Consider the following 16,074-nt stretch of genomic DNA (forward strand, 5'->3'; position numbering starts at 1 on the left):
ATGACAATTTGAATGCTTTTTTCGTCTTGCTGCAAACTTATGCATTTTAAAACATATTGTTGTGAACTTTATATTTGTTTTGTGCATTAGTTGATTAACGAAAATAATATACTTTCACAGCACGCGTGTTCTCGAACCGGGCAGCTGCAACGTATCACCTCAAATACGAAAAGCGCCATCTGCACATATTTGACTATTCAAAGTGAACTAGCTGTCATCAGTATCGATGAGTCATCGATGCTCAATTTTGGGTCATTAACGGTACATTGAAAATTGCAAAAGTGCCGTTTATGACCTAAAATTGAACATCAATGACTCATCATTACTGATAACAGCTAGTTCACTTTGAATAGTCAAATATGTGCAGATGGCACTGCAAAATCGTTCATCACTGACAAACGTCAAATTAGTATGGAAAGAAGTCAATGTTGCAGCCTCCTGTCTCGAACTAATAACATCTCTTCGGTGATCACAGAATCGCCAACAGTTCTTTCACTCCTATCAATTGTGCAATGATATGCATTAGGGCAGCCCACGTCTAAATGCACATGAGGAAAAAAAAAAGAGAGGAAAAAAGAGCTGCAATGAATCGCTGTTTGAACGGTTTTGGTGTCTCCAAGATGCAATCACAAATAGAACGTTTGGCAAACGGCGGTGACTTACCGCGTACTATTTGTGCCACACAATGCAAACGGGCAACTGGCACACACACACAAATGACCGAGCCACCATATACTATCATAATATTCGTTATTAGTAACCATACATGGCTCCCACATGTGTTCTTCGTTAAAGATTCGAGATAGGTTTAGTTTCGTTTCGTGTTTCTTCAATCTGTTTTCTTCTTTTTCGTTAATACGATCTCTTTTTTTCCTTTGTTGTTTTAATATTTATTTTCGATTCTTTTTTATTTTTTGTATATTTTTTCATTGTTTTAACATTTCGATTTATTAACAATAAAGGAGTCGAAGTGTTCTGTGTGGCTCGGTGCTGTGTTGCGGCAGCAACAGCAGTGCATGCGTGTAAGAAGGTGTGTTTAGCTTTGGCCAGAGAATACTATGGGATATTTTCATTCAGGTGGGATAGAAATATCGCATAAATCACTATAATATCTGATATTTTTTGCGCGTTGCGTTCCGTGTAATGCATAAACAAAGCACGAAGAGAGTTGAAAGAAGAAGAAATGAGCGAGACATGTACGTGCATCTGCATTCATCGTCATCGTTGCCAGCGTGAAGAGTATAACGAAAAAACAGCGGTTCTGTACCCACACGTGATTTTCGTTATACTCTTCATATTACACTTCATTCATTACACTGAACACAACGCGCGAAAAATATCGGATATTTTTTTTGCGATATTTCTATCCCATTTGAATAAAAATATCCCATAGTATTCCCTGACTATGGCTTATGAATGCATAATAATATTTGAGTATTTCACATCATTTTCGAGAAGCAGCAGCCGCATGAGCAACAGTATAACACACGGATAGCCGAGCACAAACAGTGTGACGGCGGCAGCAACAGCACCACCACCACCACCACTCTCCGTACGACTTTAACTTTATCTATCTGCTACATTAGCTGGTTGCTTTGTCTTGGCCAGTGTTATACTCATGTGTGTACGGTTTTTCGTATTCCAATTTCTCTCTCTTTCTCTCTCTTTCTCTCTGTTCCTTCTTCTACTCTTTCGAATCGTTGTTGCGTTGTCTCGTTTTCCCCTTCATTTTCTGCCGAATCTACAAGTCGATGTCATGCTATTTCCTTTCGTCTCGTACACATAAGCCCGATTGCGCCGATAAAATGTGTTTACTGGAACTCATTTTGTCTATCGGCCGTGTTTTGCTGGTTTGCTGTGTGTTCATATACTATACTTACAGCAAACGCGCTCAGAATCGTCCCAACCAACAGCAAACGAATGAACAAACGACCGACCGACACACACAATACACAATCTGTATGGTAGCCCGAGCTTGAAGTCTGTTTAAGGCAACCGACTCGAACGGACGTGTGCACACACCACAAAAAAACCAATCCAATCAAATCCGATTCAACTAGTACAACACACATTGTTATTGTGACACATCTCTTTCGGACGAGCGTGCTGTTAACAATTCTGGGTTGCAAGGCGATAGAATTTCTATGAGAGGTTGAACGATTGTTGTTTCGGTCGATCAATCCTTTTCAATTGTCGTCAACGCACATCACTTGCACTCATCAACTTGTAATACATCCTGACGGTTAAGCGACCAAGTGAAATTCGTTTTTGAAAACATTTTTTGTTTGCTTCTGATTTCGGTGCATTTTACGAGTGATTTTTTTTTTTCGTTACTGTTGTTGTTGTTCTTGTTGTTATCATTGTATTACTTAAAATTACTTTCATTTTGTTGCAACATTAATGAATTCTCCCGCAAAATTAAACACTAATGCAATTGATAAGATTCATGAGTTAAACGAAAATTGAGTGAAAAAAAATTATCATTGAGATTATAATTTCGACATTGGTACACAAATACCGGCAATTTTTGCATGACTTTAAAAAACAGTCTGACGAAGAAAAAAAAAGAAGGAAAAACTGAGAATAAAAACATTTTTTTTGTGATTGATAAAATCAGAGAAAAATATTGGCAAAGTGATCATTGCAATTTACAACCGTTTTTTTTTTTAATTAATCGCTCTGTTCTCCTGTGAAAATCTCACCACTAACGAACGGTATGTACGATTTTTATAAACATTCATCAATTCATTTGTATGAGTTATTACTTCTCTTGTTAATCAGAATAAAAATGACGTCATGGAAAATTATTCATTCTCATATAATTCAACAGACTGTGATTTGTGAATTGATAACATGATTAGATCAAACTTGGTACGCGCAAGAAAGAATTTTTTCTATGAATTAATAGAGAGTATAAACTATTTCCCAGTTGAATAGAACAAAACTCTCCGGTTGATCTCTGATAAAAGAAAAACCAAAAGAGAACAAGAGAAAACATGTAGACTATTTACATCCAACAAAACAAAACATCAGAATAAGTAGCCAAAATAGTAGTAAAAATGGAAGTAGTTAAAGTTTGAAGAAAACATCCACTCTCCGCTGAAAGACAGAAAGAGAGAGAGAGAGAGAGAGAGAGAGGGCAAAAGAGCCAATATGTTTGTTTACGCATGCAAAGCAAATAATCTTCGAATTTAGTATCGGTCCGAAAAAACAACAACACGAGCAAGATCCAATAAATTTAATTACATGAATTTAATTTGCAAACTGCGATAATGGTTATCGCCTGAATCGGTTGAGAGTGTCCCTCTGTCAATATGATCGTCTTCTGATCAGCCAGAGCTAGCATCACGCAGACTGAATATGTGAGCATGAAGAAGTGTGTTCGGTACAGAACAGTGTCCAGAAAACACCTTATTTTTTTTTTGGTGTGTGCTCCAGCCGTATCGTGTTTGACTTTACAAAACGGTAAAATAAAAAGAAAATAGGCGACTACAGGCCTTGTATTCTAAATGATTTTGTCGTGTTTGCTCGACAAATGGCAACACATTCAACAAAGAAAACCTCCAGTGAAAATAATCGGCATAGCTCGAGAGTTGTTCCATCGTAAGAATATTTTGTACTATTAACTGAATTGTCTTTCGGCACAAGCATGAATAGTGAGAAAAAAGCGTAGCGCAGAACATTTGCCACATTCGTGGTAGATCTGTTACATTTTTTATGCAATGGAACCGTGTAAAATAACACATCCTACGATGCTAAATTGGCTTTAAATGGTTTTTTTTTCTCATTTCTATTTTCGTTCCTGGATTCCATACGGGCGCAGGGATTACACACCGCTTAAAAGGTTCAGAACTTTCTTTGGCCAAGAATCTTCGCCAACACGAAAAAATGTAGTGAATCTTTGAAAAGGGACAAAACAGCGTCGGATAAATCATTGGTGGGAATATTTTGTATGAATCAAGTACATCGACCAATCGCGCGCGCAGATTCAATTAAACATTTCAATTGAATCAATTCAATGTCGAGACTTTTATTATGCGACATCGATAATAATTCAATTTGAGCAATTCCAAAACATCTCAATGCCATTTTTGGGTGTGCCAAAGAGATAGAATGTGTGCATGCGTTTTTTTTTTTTTTGGAAAAATAGTTTCTCGGATATGGTGAAATAAGTTATCGTTTCTATCGGTTGGAACAAGGGACAATGCACAATTAAAATTGAGTAAACGAACAGACAGACACAGGCACACACACAAATTTCATGTACTGGGCTGGTAATGTAACAATGGTTATAAAAAAAAGAAAGAAACAGAAAAAAACTACACACAATTAAAATAAACAGTATGAATTCCAAAAGCTATTAAAATGGTTGTGTATCGTTGCTGTTGCACTTATTCATTTACATACAGTACGCGCTTTCTTATTGCCAAGAAACTGACCTAGCGCTGCGCACGACGCAGAACGAGAGAGAGAGAGGGAGAGAGAGAGAGAGTGCGAGAGAAGAGACAAAAGTTAGTACTTAAATTGAAAAAAGAAAATCTTTGGCGAGGCGCAATACAAACAGAAGAGGAACATGAAAACAAATAATAAGGAAACGGCGTTTGTTATATGTGGCTGCTGCTGGTGCTCTGTTGCGTCTTTTTGATAGAGCGTCCAATGTTCAATGCGTACCGTGGCATATGAATCTCAATTTATCAATTCCACTCGCGAATTACAACAATTATAGCGCTAACCAGTGCTAACGTGCAAAATGGTTTTAACGCGGAGCACACAGAGCACCGAGAGCACAGTACACACAGTGCGCTGAACACAAATCGAAATGGCAAATAACAACAACTTTGGCCACAGCAGCAGAGACAGAGAGAAAGATTTGTGCAATTGCTGCATATACACATATATATATATATATATATTCAAAAAGAGGTGGTTTTTTTACAATAAACATAAATAAATTTATACACAAATAAATCAATGAAAAAAAAACGCAAGGAATGAATCGAAAGAAAACATATAAAGAGATTCATTATATTGTGTGTTTGGATTGAATGCAGCACATTGTACATTTGGCCGATTCCTGATGCCTTCCTCCTGCTTCTTTTTCTTTTAATTTGTTTTTTTTTTTCGATTTTGAATTCTCTTTTTGCTTTGGTGTGTGTGTCTTTTGATTCACACTCGGCTTTTGGATTAAAGTAAATAGAAACGGACGAAAATTGCAATAGCAAAAACACAATGGCCAATGAATGGAAAGCACTGAAATAAATTGATAAAAATGGGCAAAAACGAGAATTTAAATGAAAATTATTTTCTACTGAATATTTATGTTTCCTATGTTAATCTCATTCCTACGTGTGCCGTACTGTGCTGTGCTGTTGTCTCTTTTTATTTCGTTCGCGTAGCATTCATATTCTTGGCATTGATGATACAGAAGAAAATATGCTTAATATGCTTAATACGCATTAATATTTACTTGTTACGACGATAATAATTGCAAATTCTATTTTGTACATGTTCCAAACCGAATCACATACACACGATAAATACACACACACACACACACATATACCAAATGAAGAAGAACGAATGAAAAAAAAATCAAGTTGAATTTACTTAAGCTCTTTGCCGAACAAACGAACGATGGTCGGGCCAAACTGGTTCAGACTCGCTTAATTATAACTTGAAAACTGTTTCCTTCAAACATACAAAAATTATTATTACAATTTCGCTGAAAAATCATTGTTGTTGGTTGTTGGTGTTGACGATGTGAAAATGTTCACATATTTTGTTGCTGTTTTTTTTTTTCTTTGTTTAAATTCGAAAAACCAAAAAGAACAAAAAAGAAACACATTGGAATCAACCGGCTCGTCGCGCGCTCACGAGTTCTTCATATACTGAAAGATGGTTGGAGAGAAAAAAAACTGAGACACCGGGAATGAGAATGGACGAAAGAACAAGACACAATACATAAACTTCTAAGAAAAATTTGTTTCGTCTTCACTTTGGCGAAGATAATAATCGTTCCCAGCTCTATCGCGTACACAATTTGTACTTTCTTAAGCCACACACATACGTTTTCAAGAATATGTCTCGGACGAAGGCCGAAAATAAAAAGAAAAGCAAACGTCCCTATTGAAACAGTGAAAAAAAGAACGTTTGACAATATCTCGCCTACCAAAGTCAAAGAACTGGAGATGGCTCAAGTGAAATGGTTATACACTTATCGATAAAATAGTTATAATAACAATGATCGCTAATAATACATTTGTACGAAATGAATGAGAGAGCAACAAAAGCAACTACAACAAGCATCAACAATCATAACAACAGCACAAACATTATTTTTTTCGGGCTTGAAAATTGCAGCAAATCAAATTGTAAACAAACCACAAATGGCCATAGTCGTTCAAACACACAAAAGCCGCATTACTGTAATTTTCTTCAGATAACAATACCGATACAAATACTCACACCCCATACACTGGACACAGTATGTATAAATGCGGGGCCCTGGTCTTGTACTCTCGAGTCACGTCCATTTCGTACCGTATGATCCAAACTAACGATGCCAATGCCAACCGATTCGTTGTGCGCGTAAATTTTGTTCAGCGCGCGCGATTTTGTTTGTGCACGTACTCTGAAGAGATCGATCATTATCTCTCGGGCATAAAGAATGTACCATTGCCTACGTGCTGATTAGAAGACCAGAGAATCATCCCTCTGTGGCTAGAATTCCAGCTAGTTTTTTTTTTATTCCTTCCGCTTACCTTAGTACTATATGACGATGTCGCTCGAAATGTAACTGCAAACTACAATGATATTACTCTCAGATGTGTGGCAGTAGCTCGTTATTCGCAGCCATTCTCGATGTTCTTTACATAGTCACTGAAGAGTGGCCGAATGAAGAAAAAAAAATACTCATTTAACCACGAAATCGCAATTCTATTTTTATTTTTCAATTTTCAATGCTCAGCTTTTCAAAGTACCAGTAAATCACACCAAGACACTTTTTTTCAGCACATATATGCTGCATTTTTTTTTCTACCAGTTCATATTAAATCTTCGACCCAAAGTCATTTCATTTATCGATATTATCTGTATTTTAGTTTACCTTTTTTTCTTCACATTTTTAGCACTACATGTAATGTAGAGCTACTAATATGCTTCTTTTTTTTTCTTAATACTTTTTGAGTGTTGAAACAAATTATGGTGAATTTGAATTTTATGCTCACAGTTTTTATTTAATTTAAAACAGGTGCACTAACGACAAATAAGTGCACAATATCTCAAAGCGCCAATCAAATTTTTATTATCAAATGTTGTCTAAAAATTACATTAATTTTTCGTATAATATTTTCTGAGTCTTGAACAGAATTAAAGTGATTTTAGATTCTATGCAAATATTATTTATTTAATTTAAACCAAATGCAGTATATTTCAAAAAAGAAATAAAACCAAGATCTTGTAAATCATTTTGCAAATAAATATATTACTTCAAAGTTACTTTGATGAAATACTTTGCATGTAGTGCGCCAAAAAAAAAGTTTGTTGTGAAACAACCAAATAGATTAAGTAACTAAAAACTCAAGAACGCAGAGCGGAGCGGAGCGAAGCGAAGTCTCTCTTTCGCTCGATTTGAACTCGCGTGCGCGGGCAATCGCATATTACCTCTGTGCGATACATAGTGGCATACGTTGTGCGAACACAGTAAAAAAAGTGTTGCAATTTACTTATCTAATATGCGTATCATTGTTTTTCTATAGTATTAAAAGTTGTAACAAAACGAACGCAATCTTTCAACGAGGTAGACGTTTAATATTACTTTAGACAGATAGAGAGAAAAATGCATAGATTTGTGAATTGCCAATTGTAATAATTGTGAATGTTTTTTTTCTTGCTGTGTGTGTTTTTCGTTTCAATTTGAATGTGGCAAATAAACGAAAAATACTGTTTTGTGTATGGCTTTGCAGTTTGTGTATATATTGCAAGCCATCGTTATTGTTTGCGGACATGGTGCCACTGAAGTAAACGATGGAGTTCAGCACTCGCGCGCGCGCACACACATTTTGCTCGATATCACGAATCTAGCTAGCGACAAAACGAATATTTGATGCAAAAAAGCAGGAAAAAATAACCACGATCAAGCCAAACATATATAAATTTGATTTTATTACAATAAACGCGGCTCCTAAACGAACGAACGATGCATTATTGGCGCTGGACTCTCTTTCACATGTGGTGCTGTTGATGCTGTCGCTGGTTTCATGCAGTCGCATTTCATATAAATATGATCGCGAAAGATCTATCTCTCTCTCTCTCTATGTGCACAATTTACACACTCACACATGAAAAAAACAACAGCATAACTCTTGAATATTTTCAAAACGAAAAACGTGCCTCTGATTCCGCATCTTTTCGCTCAACAAGGTTTTGATTGCTTTTACCTATTGTTCCGTAGCCCCGTAGAGTGAGCGATTTATTTCTTTGTGGCCCATCCACACTCACATAAGTGAGTATTTTTGTTTTTTTTAGATATTCGTTCCATTCTTTATGCGCACGCTCGCATACTTCATCGAATGAAATATACTTTGGAGCAACCAAGGTAACATACACATCCTTTCTATGGTGAAAATCACATCATAAATCGCATTTGACTCACACCTGAGCGCATCATCATCACAAATGCGCTCGTTCATTGTTCATGTTTGCGAAAATGCAAAAGCATTTTGTCAGAAAGATGCGCAATTTCCCGTGAATTTTATGACCGTTCTGCTTCGCCCATTTTATTCATACTATACTATCGCGGCATACTCAAGAGTCAGCTCTCTTAAGAGACGTAATTACGTAACCATCAAAACAAATTGTGAACGAATGAATATTTCAGCATTTCAAATAATCTAATCGCAATCATTCGAGTAATTCAACAGCAACCTTTCATCGAATTGATATTTATTCTCAAAAACTGAAGTGGCACTCGCGGGTCAAAGCAAAGTGGAAATGTGTGGGGCTACGATTCACGGAGTTTAGCTGTGTTTTTTTATGGCTTAATATTTGATCCTTCCGTTTTTTCTCTCTTGATTTGTTATATTTATTACTTATGACAATTGGAATGAATAATGGCTTGCGGTTGAAGCTAAAATAAATATTCTCTTTTTTATGAATAAGAATTGGTGTAGATGAATGTGCTCGTGATTCGATGCACACAGAAATTGAGAACTAATTGGAAACATGATGGGATCGACAAACGAACTGTTGAATTCGAATCGAATACTGAATGAATTATTCATTTAATATTAAATTGTGAATAAATACGATTTGTTATGCTGTGTTTGCCAGATAAATCGGTAGATAGATTTCATATGGCCAAAAGGAGAGATGTGTACACTATTTTTCTTAGATTTGAGAACGAAAAATTCTCGATGATAGTTTGCAATCTGATAATCAGACAAAGAATGAACATCGCATACATTGCAATGTATACAATATTGCTCCGTTGGTCGGTCGTTCGGTGTACAATATGCGTACGATGGTAACAACCTAGCAACTGCATCATCTCGCCATCATGGCCATAGACAATATGAGAACTAAGAGAGTGCATTGTCCATGGCATTTTCAATAGATTGGATTCTAATCATGAACGTGCTGTTTGAAAATGTGTGCAAGAGCGCGGTGCGCGCTTGTGTTCGTAAGACTCACTATTAACCGCAAATCGATTAAATAAATCGCTGCATAAACAATGATCGGTCGGCAATTTTCATTTGGTTTCGGTCGTTGTTGTCCGGATTGTGTACCGTGTGCACTGTGCAGTGATCATTTTAACGATATTAGTATTTGATAACGATTAGCTCATTCCATTTCTGCATTGGTGTTCTTGTTATCGTCCAAAACAATCAAGTTACATCAGTATTCTCTTCCCTTCTCTCTGTTGTATGTGCTTTTTTCCCTATTCCACTCCTGCTCGTAAATGAGCATCGAAATTTGAATAAAATTGTTTAAGAACCAGAATCTTATCTCATAATAATTTGCCCAATTGATTAGTGAAAATGGTTTGCATGTTTGGGGCGAGAGAGCGAGTAAACGCGAACCGAACAAACGCAAATCAACCGAATGAAGCGATAAACGAATGGAACAACAAACCTACAGAAATTGGTTCTTATCAGTATTGTGTTCGAAATTGATCTAATTCTGACGTTATACAGGCAAGTTAAATGGCGAGAGTAGCGACGAGAAGTAGAGACAGAGAGCCTAGCTACAAAAAGTCAGTTGCGATGTGGAATCCCGCCTTTCACATTCACTTGTATTAGGGCTTCGAAACGAGAGAGTTTTATCGCTACAAATTTCATGTGCTCGTACGCATTTGATAGCAACGCAAGAGCCTAGTGAGGTAGAGAGAAAGGGATAGAAAATCCAAGAAGACTTTGAATAGAAGATGATTGTTCGTTGTTTGAATCAATTTCACTCGTTCATCCCAATATTCGAATTTGTTATGATTTGTGTGGTATGGCATGAAATGCAACATTTTACAGGTAGAGGATTGTTGGGCTGCGTGCTAGTTGAAAATCCATAAATAAAATTGCGAGCAAAAATTTATCAGATTACTTTGAACGAAATGAACCAGAGAAAAAAGAACGAACCATTGAAATAAAAACAGTTCACACATATTCGATGCATCCGAACGGATAATGCACCATTCACTTTAGATACAATTCTTCGCAACGGCATCGTCGTCGTCATCGTTCAAGCAGAGACAGACCGTCCATAGACGCAGTTACACAACGAATAGCAATAAGCGGAGAAAAAAGAACAATCTATACAAGAGAATTAAAATGCATTAAACATTGCTCAAATTATGCGATCACCCGTGCATCAGTGAGTTTCGGTGTTTGCGCGCATGCGGACACCAAAAATACTTTGTGATAGCTCTCGGTGTATGGAATAAAGCAAAGATACAACCCGAAAGACATTCTTGCATTCGTAACGGTAAACATGAAGAAATTTGAGCAGAGAGAAGGAGAGAAAGAGAAAAACGTTGAATGCATAAACTGTTCCATCTCATTTCAGTGAGGGCGCTTTCTGTGACCAAACCGAGAGCCTTTATTTTTTGGCTGCTTATGTGACGATGATGACGACTACGGCAATATTGCTGGCCTTTTTCTTTGTTCCTTATTATGACCGAAAAAAAAATCGTTCATAAAGTACAAACGTGTGACCATTATTCCATACACGTTCGATATGATGCGTTATTAGAATTTAATCATTTCAAGAAAGGCACCAGCCCAGCGTTAGAATGGACAATCATCTCTCATGTGCTCGGTTCCAATTTTTTTCTCTTCTTTTTGTTTAAGTCTTTTGTGCTGGCTGCAACTTATCATTGCATCATTCCGAGAGAGCAGGAGAGATAAAGAGCCCGAGACCAACTCGTGCAGATTCAGAAGATTCATAGCGACACATAGTGCCAAAGTGACTTTCTGGTGATCACCTTTCGATATAGTCAGCATCTTTGTCGTAATCATCGTTGTTAAACAAGCTAAATAACCGTAATTTGAGTGGAACAAGAGGGATGCAGTAGATAGCGATAAAAAGAAAGCAGCAACAACAACAAAATCGAATCCAAGCGGCAAAAATTATGTGTGTGTGTGTGTGTGTGTGTGTGTGTGTGTTGCAACACACAACATCGAAGGAACTATAACAAATCCGCCCGTAAGGGCATTCAATTTTTCGAGTCGATGGAGATTAAAAAGACCGTGTGTAACCGAAAGCCATCGAAACATTTCATCGCTGCGCTGCTTTGAAATGGTTTTTATGCCGAGTTTTGTCGTTCTGCAGCACAAAAGCTGTCCGCATATTACATACACTCCATATCTTGCATACCACAACAAATGATTTATTAGAAAATGATATTGGATATTGTTTTATGTCATGGCCTCTTTTTTCCCTCCCGTTCATTTTCTAAGCTTAATCTGGCAATTTGTGACTTCTTATAATTGAGTACATTCTAAATCTCTTCGTTTTCTTCTCTCTCTCTCTCTCTGTGTGTGTGTGTGTGTATCTGTCGTTTGTTCCTTTTCATATATCCGTGATAATGGTTGTTGTTGCTGTTGTGGTCGCATCGATGCGATTGAACTCATTCCTATAATTTTTTGATTCCCTTTCCGGATTTGTGCATCGTATTGTGCTTTGTTACCGCGCGCGCGATTTTATTTAACCTGTTCTAACCTCAGGCACAACCGTGTGTTTTTTTCTCCTGCTGTAACTGCACTATCCGTTTGATCAAATTCCAATTGAGAACATTGTTGAAAATATCAATTGAATGAATGATCGGCGGTTCGCCTAAAATTGATCATTTTTTTCGTGGTGTGCGCGCTCATTACGAAACATTTTGATCGCTATCAAATTTGTTCATTTAAGCAAAACTTGGACCAAACAAAACCTTTTATTGTGAGTAACAAATGTACAATGATTTTTCTAGAAATCTGAGTAAATTCTCGTGGCATTATTTTGACCATTTTTTTGAAATTTCGATTGAATTCATCTTATATTGCACGAGAAAGAAATTCAAACGACCGCCAAGAATGTCATAAATTATAATGAGAATGAAAAGGGAATATCATTAAAGATAATTAAAAAAAAAACGTATCGAAACTGGAGTCGCGGAAATCGAAAAGAAACGATTTATGATAGATGCAACCGAAGTCGATGGTTCATATGTTCATATTCACATGTATTTTCTGTCCAAATATTCAGATTGTGCATATCGATTTATGGTAATAATAATCTTTCAACAAGTAAATCAACTTCCATCAACACCATATCATTCACCGATTTGTGGTGTTTGTTGCTCTGTTGCTGTTGCATTTTGTTTTGTTCTGTATGGTTTTGCGCGAGTGCATTCATCAATATATCAAAACAGAAAAAAAAAACTCTTGACGGCTCCTAACCATCACTTCAGTCAGAGCGCGCGAGCGTACAGTAAGACAAAATCGCTGACATAAAGTGCTGCACACAGCGACCAGTTGTCTCGTGTGTTTTGTTGCTGTTCTTCTTTTCAATGCGAGATGATGATCGGCGAAAATCATATCCAGAAACGATCAAGTACATGCGATATTAAGCATAATTATCTCTTCGAAATACTTCAATTATTTGTGTATGATTAAAAGGGAATATGTGTGCCCACTAGTTTGGCCCGATTGTTTGTTGTTGACGTGATGTTTGTGCTTGGTGTGTTTCGTTTGTTTTGTTGCCCGTGTTGTTCCCGTACGTACGTGCACGATCTATTTGTGTGCTGCATTTTTCGCGAGTGAACTGCAAAAAGAGGTGGCGAACCAACACACACATACACACACACACACACATAAGTACATATTACATACTGAGTTCGACTTAGTTTTCATGCCATGCGATCGACATTACGGATGCGATGCGATGAAATGGTTTGGATGGATGGCTTGCGAATCACACACAGTGCCCACGGTGCACGTGAGTTTTCAAAGGCATATCGAAACGGGTTATTACAATGACGCAGAAGTATGTTCGAATGCACGACTTCGTTAGATCACCGATTTTCGCGCATATATCATATCGGCTGTGTCGTTTTTTATTTTCCTAAATTCTGATATTTTTGCCTCATTTTCATTTCGCGTTTCATCATAAGCGCACCAAAACCATTCCGTAACTAATGCAAATAGGCATCGGCTAGAGGCTTTCATTTATTGACGAACACCAATCTTTATTCCCCTTCAATGAACCTATTGAGAAATTTTGACAATTTTTTTTTCGTTCGCTTTTTTTTTTGGTTCTACCTATTCAAAAGATTAATACCGTGTTGTTCTGAAGCGAAAAAAGTAGGAATTTATTGTGATGTCAAAAAGCGGAGTTGCACTTCAATAAAACGGTAATTCGTCATAAAATTTGTTGATAAGCATGTAGTTAGAAAGCCGATCAATCCGACCGACCGACCGAAAAAAACAACACCAAACTATAAAATGATGAAAATTGGATGAGCTTTGATTTCAGGCTCTTCAGTACTGCTTGCACTCTGTTGGCTCCATAACAAAATTTAATAAATCTTCCATCAACTTATATGGCTCCGGTTGAAATCGCCCATTCTAGCATCTTATCTTCTAACGCTATCGCAAGACATAAGAACCGTTTTGTTTTTTTCTTTTTTGCATTGGTGTAGTTAATTTCGATTGTTAATAGAATAATTTCTATAATCTCATTTCAATATTTTCGATGGGGCAAAACACGGAAAATTTATGTTGACTCAATTTATCTTTCAATCGTTGATAGCCGCCGGAGCCGCCGAAGTTCAGTGTGCACTGCGTTTTATATCGGCACTGAATTTGACTCTCGAATGACACATTTATTGCATTCGAAATCTATTGAACGATGTGTTAGATTACAGATTCATCGAAGAAAGTGGAATGGACGAATGAATGATTGAATGAAGAAAGAATGCATCGTCTTTGATGTTGATTTTGACATTCATGCGCAAGGAATACTGAGGCTAATTTTTCGTTTTTTCCCTTATCTAAGAAAGACTATTGGTTTTTTTACGACACAAAACGACGAAAATAGAGAGAGGAAAAAAACGAGAATAAGAAGAAACAGAAAAAAACATAGCTTGTAAGTTCTTATTTCTTTAACATAGTGTTGTGATTGCGATGACGATCATACGCACTATTCACGCTCATGAGGGATCACTGATTATCGATTGCTAAACTGTTGTCGAACACATACACTTTTGGAACCAAAAGCGGAATGACAACAACAGAATTGAAAATGATAAATGGAATAGCAGTATCCGTTGATATTGCGATCGGTCCGATCCATTCATAGCACCGAAAAGTTCAATGGATGCAAGAGAACGCATGTATGTGCGTGTAACGGAGACATTTACACAAAAAACACTATGAAAAGAGATAACTTTTTTTCATCTTATGTCTGTTGATGTTGTTCTTTTTTCGTATTTCGTTCGTCTTGAATGATTTCTGTTTCTACAATTATTATTACTAGTTGTTTTGTATTTCTCTCTCTCTCTCTCTCTCTCTCTCTCTCTCTCTCTCTCTCTCTCTATCTCTCTCTCTCTCTCTCTCGACACAAATCATTTTCTATTTCTTTTGTGTGCTCGTGCGTCTCTCTGCATACAATAAATTTCACTCGATTGAAAAATGTTCTGTCAGTCTTTGTCAATTGTGCTTCAGAAAAAAAGAAGAAACGAATCGATCCAGGAAAAAAAAAAACAAAGTAATGAAAATGGTTACAAAACACATCTTTCACAAGTGAAATAAACAAAACGATAACAACTTATTTCGAGAGATAAATTTCCTAGATGTGTATGTCTATGTGTGGCCGTGTGCCTTGGCTTTTGTTTTTATTTATATGAGATGCTTCCTCGCGCATTTCTCTTTCATATTTGATTTTCATGACACAGAAAGAGAAAGGGAGAAAAACGGCAAACCGAGTGGACACAAAGCATTTAATTTCTATCTACGTATCGCATATGAATCGTAAATGAGCACACGAAATATAAATAGCCTCTAATACAGTGGAGGAAAAATGATTGAACGGATGATTCGTATGGATGATTTATTCATGCGTCGTGTCGTTCTGTCGTCTATTGTAGTTGTGCATATATTTTGAATACACACAACACCGGCACACGAACCGATACAGTCGCGATGCAAATACTGCCTGGCTTGAAGATTAGGGGAAGAAAGTCCCAATCGATGAATCATAATTGTACGCAACGATTAACATAATATCGAAACAGATTTTGTTTAAATCAATGAAAACGACATTTTTCAAATAAAAAATGACACATATCCACAATTTAATAAATTGACCTGTGCCACTTTGCATCGATATATTGTGTTTTGTTATGATTTATGACATCCATCATTTCCTGGTCACACATACACACATATATATATCGGAGAGTTTGACGCATTTTCACCAATTGACTTCTCCAAATCGATTTTTATCCAAATTACTTTCTATTTGTAAAATAAAGCTATATCAATGACAAAACCCATTTTAAATCGATTTTAAACTTTGAAGAATATTTAGATGAAAAAAAAC

The 16,074-nt window shown here is 36.7% G+C and overlaps 1 protein-coding gene across 2 annotated transcripts in view; it reads left to right on the plus strand.

Annotated features, from left to right (window-relative positions):
- Nucleotides 1-16,074, plus strand: part of LOC129577584 (protein N-terminal asparagine amidohydrolase) — a 46,001-nt gene that overhangs the window by 8,580 nt on the left and 21,347 nt on the right. Inside the window, exon 1 of one of the 2 annotated variants that reach the window (XM_055464921.1) lies at nt 1,815-2,714. The exons of the other annotated variant lie outside the window; for it this stretch is intronic. The gene's annotated coding sequence lies outside the window, so the exon portion shown is untranslated. Of the gene's footprint in view, nt 1-1,814; nt 2,715-16,074 lie in introns of those variants that run through there. 2 annotated transcript variants of the gene reach the window in all.

Source organism: Sitodiplosis mosellana, unplaced genomic scaffold (assembly GCF_009176505.1).
Source record: "Sitodiplosis mosellana isolate CC-2019 unplaced genomic scaffold, AAFC_SMos_1.0 Smas_scaffold_6197, whole genome shotgun sequence".
NCBI classification, from domain to species: domain Eukaryota; kingdom Metazoa; phylum Arthropoda; class Insecta; order Diptera; family Cecidomyiidae; genus Sitodiplosis; species Sitodiplosis mosellana.